This window comes from Falco punctatus (assembly GCF_963210335.1).
Source record: "Falco punctatus genome assembly, chromosome: Z".
Lineage (NCBI taxonomy): Eukaryota > Metazoa > Chordata > Aves > Falconiformes > Falconidae > Falco > Falco punctatus.
The window spans coordinates 66,778,050-66,791,425 of NC_137586.1; positions in this window are offsets into that span (position 1 = coordinate 66,778,050).

The following is a 13,376-nucleotide window of genomic DNA, read 5'->3' on the forward strand; positions in this document are numbered from 1 at the left end:
GTGAGGACAAAGCGTTACAGAGCAGAAAGCGACAGAGAATTAAAATGTATTATCTGGGAATGTGAACAAGGAAACAGAAGCACAATTTTTATGCCTGTTTAGAGAAGCTTAAAAGGTTCACGAAATAGACTACCTTAGGGAAACTGTTTCTTATGTTCATAGTGAAAAATATCAGATGCTGCAACCAAAGATTTTTTTCCTGGGCGTAACGTAACTTTTTATGGGGGAAAAATGTATGTATTTTTTGAGGGGAAAAAACCTGGCAGTTTGTAATGTTCTTTACAGTCCCAAAGCCAGTATATCCTGATTCACTGAAAGCAGGAAAAAAACATATATTTTACAAGCTGGTCTGTAGTTTACTGATGCTAAACTGATGCTTTAAAATTGACAGCTGATACTTGTTTTGTTTTATAATAAAATATGTGGTTCTCTTAAACATTCTGAAGCTCTGTACCTTTCAGTGTTTCATTTAGTTTGGTGTTTTTGACATGCCTTCCTTTATCCATAGTTCAACTGCACAGTTGAAGGAGTACCCCCTGAATTCAGCAGAGCTAGCAATAACTGTGTATTTCTACCTGAAGTTACTATAATCAACTTTTTTTCTCCTACTAGTCTTCCTTCCTTCTTTTTATCCCCTGTGTATTATTTCCAGGTCTGCCCTAGATTTCTGCTTGTCATCTTCTGGTCCAGGGCTCTACATAAATAAATTGTAATAGCTCTTATGTTTGAGATTGTAGACACCAGAGGACATAGTTAACAAATGACTATCAGTCATGCTATGTCAAAACTCACCATCAAGGTGAAGATCTCTGCACCACTTTACTGGCATTGGATATTTTCAAAATGCTGGCAGCTTCATAGAAAGCTTTCCTTTTAATTTCCTTTTGCCAAGCAAAGGCATTAGCCTGCTTCTGGCAGCTTTATGGTTCCAGATGTCCAGATCTCTTATGATATCCTAAAACAGGGGCATCAGTTTTACACTTGTGTTATTGAGTTGTGTTGCTGACTCCCTAGAGTAAGAGCATGTTACCGAGCTTCTATAGTTATGTTGAAGTCATTATTCTCCATACTACTTACCTGCAACTTAACAACCACAAGAACACATAGACCTCTGGCGAGGCGCTGGATCAGAACATCTCCAGATGACAGCACAACATTTGTAAATACTATATATCATTTGCTTTTCCATCTCTGTGAGGTGAAGATAAGGAAAGTAAACTTGCAAAATTCAGAATGTTGCTTCTTAAAAGTATCCTGTTTATTCACTTTCTAACACAAAATATTCTATAAATCACCAGAACAGATGCCTCAGAAAATTGCCCTTTCAGAGATTTTAACTTTATCAAAAGATCTGACAATTTTCAGGTATTGAAATACTGCAGTTTATGCTTAATACAGTTCCTGTCAATGATGTTGTCTTTTCAAATGGTCACCGCAGTCCCAGACTGAGGAAAAAGTTCAGTGGTACCTATGAATTCTGTGCTTAAGCTCTGCAGTTTTGGATGCTGAAGATCCCTTTTTTGTCTTTAGATGATCCAGGTGAGGTTTTACAGACTTTGAAATTGTTGACTTCTTTTTGCAGAACATTAAATTGGGTCTGTTCCTTGCTATGGAGTAAAAAATATAAAAAATGTATAAGATGTAAAAAAAAAGATGGACTATACAGTACGTGGACACAGTACACATATCACAGTATCAGCCAAGGTGGGTGGCCAGTCAATGACCACAGTCACATCTGCAAGACACCAGGACTCTTCTCAGCACCACCATTCCTCAGACACTGTATGTTTTGTACTTTTTCCATTATAACCCCAATTCCATACATCTTTATTCTGGTTAAAGACATCTCCCCGAACCTCTGTGTCTTACAGTGTTTCAACAATAAACTAATTAAGAAAGAACTAGCATTAATGCTTGATCACCCTGAGGGACGATGCAGGTTTAATTTTTTACTAGAGTTTTATTCTTTTAGATATTAGATAAGTGACGTAGAAATGTCCATTATTTTATACAATCACACATAAATTCCACAAAATAATAGAAATAGAAAGTGTCAAAAAGAAAAAAAAATCACATTTGACAAAAAACAATTCTGGTATGTTTTTCAGAATGAGAGATACTTCTGTAGTGTAGATTTTCTCTTTCAAAAAAATAATTAAAAAAGTAAACAGTTTATTTCCAAATGGATTTTTTTTTTTGCATTAATTCATTTATTTATCTTTAAAAAGTGTTTGCAAACAGGTAAAATTTTTCTCAAGTATGTTTGCTGTTCATTATATTCATAGCATAATTCCTGGTTTATATCTTATTTGTAAGTTGGAAGTGTTCAGATCTGAAAATAAGCAACACTCCTCTTTCAGTCCCCATTTATATGAGCATTGTTGAAATAAACATTCTGTAAACAATGTAATTTATAAGAAAATGTCCAAGGATAGCCAACAATAAAAAAAATAAGGGAGAAAAAGAACAAAAGCCCAACATCTGATGTGGTACAAATAGTTACTTTAAGGTTAAAAAATTGCATTCATTTTCTCTTGACCTTAGTGTTTCTAAAGCAACTCTGTCTTCTCACAACTGTTTTTTATGAGCTGAGTTTCTATTAATTTGTTTTCTTATTTGTTTTAAAGTTTGCTGTAAACAATTGTTGGTATGCATGGGCACTGAGTTTGGCTCTAAGTAACAACCTTAGCCCCCAGCAGTTCTAAGTGTCTTGCTGATAGAGGCTAGATGGGTAATTTAAAGTGTTTTTAATTCCAGAATGAGCCAAAATGGCATAATGTGGGTTATATCAGTGAACATAATGTTTGGGTGTTTTTTTTTAATTTGGCAATTTGATGATATAGAAGCTCAGAAGCTTGCTCGCTACTGGCAGGTTTTTGCAGGCTTCAGCTCGTCTAAAATGGCTTGTTATCAAATTTATAGGGTTTTCTTGGGTTTGAGAGAAATCCGAATAACTCCAGGATAGACTCAGCTTGTTTACTGCTTGGCATGAATGAATAATGTTTACAACATAAGAAATTAGTGGGTGTTGTTGGTTTTGTTCTATTTGTTTTTAATTCCCGCCCCTCCCCCCCCCCCCCCCCCCCCCTAGTTTCTAGGTGTTAGGATAAATAAATAAAAGCCTTGCTATCACTTTGTTGTTGACTTAATGGAATTTGAAAGTTTTGCTATTGCATCTGCCTGGCTGAGCGTACTAAGCAATTAACATGTTTGTGATGGTTCTTTAGCTTCAGCAGAGGGGTTATTGAAAGTATTGAAAGTATAAATGTCTATCACCTGATGTACAGCATTTTGTAGGTGAGAAAAGGAACGCTTCCTTTAAAGCCATATACTTTACCATTGATAGTATGGTTACCGTAGCTCTACGTCATATGTATTCATTGTTAAGAAATTATTTCTGGTTATTGAGAACGTTAATGATAATTCTTATCATGGACTGGCCTGAAAGACGTTATGTGAAGTGCTTTTTTAGCTGTCAGAAAACAAACTTTTCATCCATATGCTGCAGTCTATGTTGTTCCTCTCGGTGATAAGAGGTATATTGAAACCAATATAGTTTGGAAGGGTTGATATGATTTGGGGCTGAAAAATTTGACTGGAGCCAAAATACTTTATAATGCTAAATTAGTGGCTTATTGGTTTTTATTGTTCCCTTTAATTTTGTATTACTGCTATCAGTGCACAGTAGTTTCTATGACACCTGACTACTGTTGTACTTTCTTCTTTTGTCTCCTGCCCATTTTGGTTTTAATCTTTTATGAAGGTGTTTTCGTATGAAGGTGTTTTCTTATGAAGGTGTAAAGGTAATATAGCTTGTTCAATAGATTTGACTGTATGTTTATCTGATAAGGCATCTTTAGGCATATCTGTAAGCTTCTGTTACTTCTAACTCTTTCTAAACCCATCATTTCACACATCTAGAAGGGGATAAAATGGATTCTCTTCCTTTCTGTGCATTTGCAACAGTTTTGCTTACATTAGTTTTCATGCTTTGTGGAAGACCCCATAGCTTTAACACTTAGCCACCTGCTTTTATTTACAGAAATGAATGTTACATTTATTTCTAAGTGACTACACATGATATAAAGCTGACAAGAAGACCATAGCTCGCTGTGGTGCCAACCTTAGCCACTTTTAAAAAGTGACAGAATAACTGCCATTTAAAAAAAATAATTGTCAGCTCCTCAATATTTCCTTCATTGGTTTGTTTCAAAATCGATTACTTAAGATTTTACAGAATCTTCTGAAATCCTCAGAAGCATATTAGATGCAGGATTGCCTAACATGAATCTTGTAATATTTTTGAAGCCATGTTTGCAACTATTGTAACTTTAGACACTAATTGGGTTGAGAGAAGACTGAATATTTGAATACATTGGTGTACTGAGCTGGCAGCAATTGCTGTTTCCTAAAAAATCATTCAATCTCTCTCCACACTAAAACTATTGATGCGAAGATTCAATTTCAGTTATTGATTCGTTTCAGGTTACAGTTTTTGACTTAGATTTACTGATTTAGACAGTTGCTCAGTACCTATTAGTTTTTACATGCAGAATCATAGAATTATTTAGGTTGGAAAATACCTTTAAGATCAACAAGTCCAGCTGTTAACAGGACAAGACTGTCAAGTCCATCACTAAACTGCGTCCCTGAGCACTGCGTCTATGTGTTTCTTAAACACCTCCAGGGACGCTGATTCCACCGCATCGCTGGGCAGCCTGTTGCAATCTGAACCTCCCTTTCCGTGAAGGGATTTTTCCTAATATCCAATCTAAAACTCCCCTGATGACCCTTGAAGCTGTTTCCTCTTGTCCAGTCACTTGCTACCTGGGAGAAGAGACCAACCCCCCCCTGCCTACAACCCCCTTTCAGGTAGTTGAAGAGAGCAAGAAGATCCCCCTGCCCCAGAGTCTCCTCATCTCCAGACTCAACAATCCCAGTTCCTTCAGCTGCTCCTCATCACACTTGTGCTCCAGACTCTTCAGCCCCGCTGCCCGTCTCTGGACACGCTGCAGCCCCTCAATGTCCCTCTTGCAGAGAGGGGCCCAGACCTGAACACAGGGTTCAAGGGGCGGCCCCACCAGTGCCCAGTGCAGGGGGACGGTCACTGCCCTGGTCCTGCTGGCCACACTGCTGGGGACACAGGCCAGGGTGCTGCTGGCCGCCTGGGCCCCCTGGGCACACTGCTGGCTCCTGCCCAGCCGGCCATCACCCAGCGCCCCCAGGCCCTTTCCCACCAGGCCCTTTCCAGCCGCTCTGCCCCAGCCTGTAGCGCTGCGTGGGGCTGATGTGACCCAAGGGCCGGACCTGGCACTGAGCCCTGCTGACCCTCACACCACTGGCCTGGGCCCATCGCTCCAGCCTGCCCAGGTCCCTCTGCAGAGCCTCCTGCCCTCAGGCGGGTCAGCACTCCCACCGAACTTGGTGTCACCTGTAAAGTTACTGAGAAAACACACAATCCCCTCATCCAGATAACTGATAAAGTTATTAAACTGTACTGGCTCTGGCTGGGGGAACTGTGATGTTCTGGCTGCAAGCTGGATGGAACTCCATTCACCACCACTCTTTGGGCTCGAACAGCCAGACAGCTTTTTACCCAGCGCAGAGCACACCTGCCCAAGCCCTGAGCAGCCAGCTTCTCCAGGAGAATGCTGTGGGGGAGAGTGACAAAGGCTTCACTAAGGTCCAGGTAGACAACATCCACAGCCTTTCCCTCATGCACTAGGGAGGTCACCTTGTCATAGGAGATCAGGTTCATCAAGCAGGACCTGCCTTTCATAACCCCATGCTGGCTGGGCCTGACCCCCGGTTGTCCTGCACATGCTGCATGATGGCACTCAGGATGATCTGCTCCACAACCTTCCCCGGAGCTGAGGTCAGGCTGACAGGCCTGTAGTTACCCAGATCCTCCTTCCTGCCTTTCATGGGTGTCACTTTGACTTACCTCCAGTCTTCTGGAACAGTGTAGGAATATTGACTAAATGTTATGAAATATATAAACCCACCCTGTCTATATATTTGTTGCCCTATCCTTCCCTTTGTTTCCAAAATATCCTTTTTTTTTTTTTTTTTTTTTTTTTAGTTTTGGAGAAGTTGTATTGGCTGTGATAAATTACCCATTTAAATGTTTCAAAAAATGAAGGCATTTGGTATCTTGAGTTGCATGTGTTGAGCTTTATTTTGTTTTAGATGTGTTGGGCTCCTCCTCTTCCATTTCTGTGAATTGGTTTCCCCCCTCCCATTCTTTTTTTACTTGTTAGACAAGTCTGCCTCCAAGTTTTCTTTACACACTGAAATGTTATCTCAGACTTTCCCCATTTTTACTGACACCTAGCACACATTGTTATTTTCTCTTTGTGTCTCTCCACTCCTCACATAATTGCTTGCACTTGCTACTTCCCATCCCAGTTTTCATACAAACTTCACAGCCAGTACCTTGCTTATGTGTTTCTTTACTCCCACTACTACATTTGGCCTTGATTTGAGGTATTTGATATGTCCTTTTCCTACTTCGCTTCTCTGTCCATGACTCCTCTTTCTCTGCATCAGTCCCTGTTACATAGCAAATTCCAATTTACCTATTTTCAAGCAGAGGTCTATTTTCAAGCTGCGGCCTTCATCCTTCACTCTAGTAGAAATGGACCTGTTTCCAGCTGGCTCAGCCTTCACCACCACTTATTATGTAACTATATTTTCCTAAAATGACTTGCACAAGCACTTTAATTCCTCTCTGAAACTCTTACTTTTGTGTAATGTCTATAAAAAAAAAAAACAACCTTGAAAATAGTTCTATTGTTGATGTGCTGTGACAGTTTCAGAAATTCAGCCTTTGTCTTCTTCGGTTTTCTCTTGCTTTAAATTTCCATTTTAATCTAGTTGAAGGCAGGGATCATTTATTTTCTGTCTGTATAACATCAAACAGTCCATAATTAGAGCTGCTAGATGGAATGATAGCATAAGTAATATACCCATGTGTATCTCTCATATTAAAAAACATTTAAGACATCGGTAAAGATACTGAGATAAGGGTAGTGAGATAAGAGAGCTATTGAAATAAGTCTTTTGATTTTCTGTGTTTGCTGAAGTTTTGATTAACCAACAGAATAGAAAGACCTTGGGGATCTTCTGAACTCTCTAAGCCATTTTGCTCTGAATTAATGACTTTTAGGATGGATTTCTTTTTTTAATTTTTTTTTTTAACACTAATGAAGATTTTCATTTGGGCTGGATTTTGGCAGATAATTAACACAACCTAAATACCAGCAGTGCCACTGTGATATACCAGAGAGGTTATTTTAGAAACAACCAACCAATCAGACCCAGTTCCCTAATTCCGATGTCTATCTGTCTAGAAATTAAGAGTCTTCTTGGTTTGGATTATAGCACATAAAGAAGTGATTTGAACAGACATCCTAACAATATTTTTAAGCTTATGGAGAGTGTAACTGGGTTAATCAATGTTCTGAGTTTTATACCAGGACCTGTAAAAATGACCCATATTTCTCTTAACTGTGTTAGACTCATAAATGTCAATACATTTTAAACAAGTTTTCTCTAAACAACAGTATGCTATTCTATATTTTTTCAGACTTTGAAATATGAAAACCTATTTAAGTCTGAATATGAAGTACACAGATTGTTATTCAGAAGTTTTGGGTTTCTTTGATTTCCATGGAAAATATAACACCAAAAAAAATCCATCAAACCAGTAATATTCTGTAAACTAGCCATGGAAAGTTTGTTTGATTTTTCTAAAAAAAATCCATCAAACCAGTAATATTCTGTAAACTAGCCATGGAAAGTTTGTTTGATTTTTCTTTTTTTTGTAATTAATATCAAGACTTTTTTCTACATAATACTGAGGAATAATATATATTTTGCATGCTTGATTTTAAAATGATAAGAAACTGTCTGTAGTGCAGAGCATATGCATAGACTGAAGAAAGATGTTAGAATTAAATCCCCCATCCCCTCAACGATTACTTTTAATATACTTATTAGATTATGGGTAAGATTATATAGTTAGACTGTATCTGTATAAAAATGTCTTCTGATGTCTAAATTGCACAGAAATTTTCCTTGAGCTAAAATGTTTAACATTTCCTTTTATCCCCTTTTACTCTGCTGCTTCCTTTACATTTGATTGCTTATTAAGAAAGTATTTCTTTTAAACATTTGTACTTTCTGCAAAATGCATTTGTACACCTCTCCTGCCACTACTTTAGATCCTGTTTTGAGGTCGTGAGAGACTAGCATCCTTTCTTTTTCACATTTCATTAAGAATTATAATAGTTCTGTCAGCAGAATGCAATAGCTATAGAAAGAGCTTGCTACTAAGAGTCCCTTTTATAACATTCTTTATAACATAAGTATCAATGGAATTTGGACATGATTAATGTTACTGAATTTACAGATAACTGTAACTTAGCATGCAGCACATGAGAATGGAGAAAAGCAGTTTTACTGCATTTCTTTCTGTGAAATGAAGGTGTATCACTAGATCTATGAAGGCCTGGGAAACAAATTTTTAAAATGCCTAAAGCTCCATCAATTACAAGGTCTGGTGTAATTAATGTTGACAGATATAGCTGCATTTTAGTGCTCCTCAGGACGAAAAAAGGAGACAAGCAGTGACTTATAAGGTAGAGGAACAATTGTGATCTGCAAAACAACAAGAGTGAATTGATCTAAGATGATTTAATTGCAAAAGTTAACTTTAAGAACTAGGGTTGTTACATAATTTTACAAAAGGCACCCCCCCCCTTTTAAATCAATAGGCATATTGCATTAATAACGCTAAATTAAAATAATAGTACTTTGTATGATAATAAGGAAACCATACGAACTGTAGAATGTCTTTGAGCTCTCAGTGCCACATGGTGTGAAAGATCCAGCACATGGGTGTATTGAGTAAGGAAAGAAGAGTAAATATCCAACATGTCTGTGTAGGATCCAAGTGCATTAGGTACACACAGTTCTGTTGAGTTAGATGCACCAAGAAAATGAATTTAGGTTGAAAGGAATTGGGATAGGAACTACTACAAACACTGAACTATGCTTATGTAAAGAAGAATAGAGGACCCTGACCTTGGTTAGGGTGAAAACAGAAGCTCAAGGTGGTTGCTGTGTGGATTAAGAAGTAAGATGTAAACCTAAGAAACAGAAAGTGACTTAACTGATACAAGAACAAAGAAGAAAACTGTCTGTAAACAACATGTTATAGGAATTAGAAGAACATTTCTGACCCTCAGATCTAGAGCAGAACAATAATAGAAATAGTAACATGAAAAAAAAAAAATAGGTAATGCCAGTCAGTTTGTGAAAGTGATTATATATGACTCATTTGCTTTTTATAGCTTTTCTGTGACCCTAGATATTTGCCTTTCATCCTGTTCTCACAGTTCTGAGTGCTTTGGCCATAGGGGAAGTAATTACAACACCGGAGACAAAGCAATGATTTTTCCTAGCCTTTGTCTGGAAAGGGCACACTTGCAGTGAGAAAAGGTTTGTTTTGTTTTGTTTATTTATTAATTAATTTTGCTGGGGCTGAAAGCAGCAATTTGGAGCATGGGTCATTTTTAACCAACACAGTGCTTGGAGAAGGGGGCAGGTGCGATCAGAAGGACAAGGATGAGGCAGAGGCCTAGACAAGACTTTGAGTAAAGGAAAATGAAACAGAGAGATCCTCATGTTGGGTCAGATGATGTTGGCAGGCACACCTTTTGAAATATGGGTCTGGGCTGCATGGTGTATGGAAACGTTCCCTGGGTTTGTATTAGCAAGGTTGTGACACACTTGTCTTGAATGAAGTTTGGCACAAACAGATTTACAGAGCTCTGGGAACAAAACAACTGCTTCAGGAGGCAGGAAACACTTCCCTTGTGGACAAGACTAAAGCAATTACTGAGAAGCAGTATTTGTTTCCTAGTTTCCTTCCAAATTACTGAATAGTGGCTGTTGCTAGAGGCAAGACATTGGACTTGACGTATAAATGGTGCAATTTAGTACGGGAAATCCTATTAGTCAATTCAACTTTATATTGAAGTACTAAAAAAACTCAAAAGAACAAGTTATTTCATAGAAAAGCTGGGAGAAAGCGTGCTGCTATAGTGGTTCTTGTATAATAAGTCAAAAAATAAAATACTGCATAATGATCTGGATTTATGCATTGCAAATCCAGAAGTAGTTTGAGGAAATGTAAATAAATTTAATGTAGCCTTCCATTACCACTGAACAAGTGCTTAGCAGCTGTGAAAGATTGGTTTAAGGGCATTAAAATAGCAAAACACCCTTTGGTGTAGTCATTAAACTGTGCTTACCTAGATCAAAGATTACACTGTCCAGTGAGTGAGATGGATATATATGTTGCCTTCTTGTAACATGTCTAGGTGCCATTAGGTAGTATGGGCTTGGTAGCCCATGTAGGGTGTAAGGCTTTTTAAAGATCTATTATCTACTAGTTGCTACTGTGCAAATTGTAGTCTTAAAATATTATCTTGTTCACTAATTGCACTGAAAGGCCTAGTGTAACATATTCATGTTATTAAAGTTAATGTCCCGTTACATTAGTAGTGATAGTGAAGAAAATCTAAAGGCAAATTTCCTGTTTTAATTGGAGGACTGTACGGTTGAAGAGAGGTTAGTACTACTCCAGAACTGGTGGCATGTACAGGCCTAAGAAGACAGAAGCCCTCTATGCTTTGCACATTAGTAAATCTTTCCTTATGTGCCTGTTATGTTTTCAGATTGCTTAAAATTGGCACTTCAAGTGCAGTTTTTAATTTGCTGTGTTCAATCACTTTCAAGTAAAAAGCTGATCTTACTTTTTATTTAGAGCTAAATACTTACTTCTGTTCAAAGGAGAAATAGCAACTCTTGCCTGTGGTTTGGCATACATTAAGAACTACACAGGCAATCATACAGACATGCAATTTCTCTTCTGCCCCCTGAAATCCTGTCCTGCATTTATATTGGTGGTGCTTCCAGGCTGCACCTCTACTCAAGCCCTGGAGGTGTGGGAGCACTGCCCCACAATGAAGCACAGTACTGAGCTAGGGCATGACTTCCTCCGCTGTCAGTAAGTTACGAATGGCTGCTTTTCAAGGCCTGAAAAGCTGATTTTATTCAATCTCAGACTATTTACCTTTTGCAAGCATACAGTTTGAATATTATAAATTGCAAGGTTAGTGGTAAAATGTGAGACATGGCAACTTGCGTTATCTAAGAGAATTAGCTAGTCTATAATTTCCTTTCATGGCAGCCTGACCCCTACCAAGAGCAAACTTTTCTTTCCCCTGATACATTTGCTAGTGATGCTCTGAGTTCAGGAGGTTTCTGCTGTTTTGTGTCATCCCCCTTATGCTCTTGCATCTTGGCTGCAGGCTTTTCAGATCAAACTCTGCTTTAGGCTATTCTTCCCTATAAACCACTAAGCTGCTTTAGTAAACTGTGAAAGGGGAGGGTGAAGAGGAGTGGATGTAGCACATATTTCTGTGTTTCCAATGCTTTCTCTGTCCCATTAGAGAAGCTCTCAAGAAGTTGATTGTGTTACCTTGGCATAAAGTGCAGATTGATGCCTTTCTGTGAATGCTGCATTTTGTAACAGCTCCTTGATTGTTAGTTAAAGGTGTCTCTTTCTATAGTGGCCCTGTTTGATTGGAAGCCAGCTGCGGCATGGGAGACTCCGTTGGTCACCACCTTTTCATTTACAGGCTCAGATGAGACCTGGTTCCCATGACACTCTAGCCTCAGTCAGTTTGAGAGGGCTTGTTGTGCATGTAAGGCTTTCCCTGAGTGAATTCAAACCGTCTTCTCTGCCAAAAGGGTCCTGCAAGTTTGTTAATGCATTTTTTAACAGTTTGCCTAATGATTTCCAGGGAGTTAGATATATGGAGGGGAGGGAGCTTCGCTGCCTTTTTGAGGACTACTCTTTTATAACCCTTTTGTTCTGGTGGTAGTGTGGTAGTTGGTGAGAGTTTTGCTAGCTAATCTGCTGTGCGAAGATAATCCCTAGATGGGTTAGACATGTCAAAAACTAGGGTACGCATTTTTTTTTCCAATGTCTTACTTTCAATGTGTCATTTTAATGCATAAGCTGTGCTACATTTCAATTACATAACAATTCCAGATGAAAATGTTCTTTTAAATACCCTGAAACACGAGGCCTCCTATGATATTCATGCCTTAACCTCTTCTCCTGTAATTTTTAATCTGTACACAGCTATTTTCAACAGTCAGGTGACCTGGCATCTCTTGTGATACGTTTCTTCCAAGTAAGCTGCAAACAAAGCATCTCTAAATATTCAAAATCCTGATTTCATGCAAAAAAAAATGTTAGTAAATCAAGGTGGTTAAATTGTAATCTCATTGTGTGGTATGAGATCTTTTAAATCAAGCTATGTATATTTGCAGAATTTGGTTTTTTTTTCCTATTATTTTTATCATGTTTCACACATTTTTTCCTCTTCCTGAAAAAAAGAACCTCACAACCAACCAAACAACACTATAAATAGACCAGTTTACATAATAAACATAAAGAAACCCAGTTTATTTCATTATTACATTTTGAATTAAGCTTTTCAGCATTCACTGATGTAAGAAGTAGAAGCCTGATGGCCTGACTCTTAAATCTACTGCCATATAGACATATTTCCTTACAGAGTAACTCTTGTAATTGGAACTGCTTAATGAAAAGATACTTAATCTCTCTGTAGGTTATCATACAAGCTTGTAATATGATTATTCATTTATCCTACCCGAATGGCAGATCTTAGATCAGTACCTATTGTTATAAACTGTGCTATTTCTAGAAATCCTTGATATGGTTTTCTGAGATGCATTGTAAATTTTGCACAGCTCCCTTAGGAGACAAGAGTAAAACTCCTATTTAGTCAAACAGCACCCACAGAGGTTAATGGCAGCACTAAGCAACAGTACATCCTTGCATATGTATGTCTGTGTACAAGGAGAAGTCTCTACCTTTCATTCCAAATTGCCTAACAGGGTGTTGCAGGTAAAAATACTAAATGAATTTAAATGTAACACTCAGAAACTCTAACATTCTTTATATTCTTTAGGCAACACTGTGCTGACAGAGAGAAAAATGGAGGTTAGTGATGTGCAGTCCAAACAAGTTACACTGGCAGCGAAAATGTTCTATTTTTTATTCTTGAAAGGAAATTATAAAAAATACATGAAGAAGGTGAGGATTTGGAATTTTTTTCCTGTGGTACATGACAGAAAAAGGGGAAAATATTTGAATAAATTAAATGAGAAAGTTGTGGACTTTATAGTGATAGAAACAATTTTTTTATTACACAGCTGATAGTGAAACTGTGAAGTGGCAGATCCTTAATGAGACAGACATTTAATAAGTA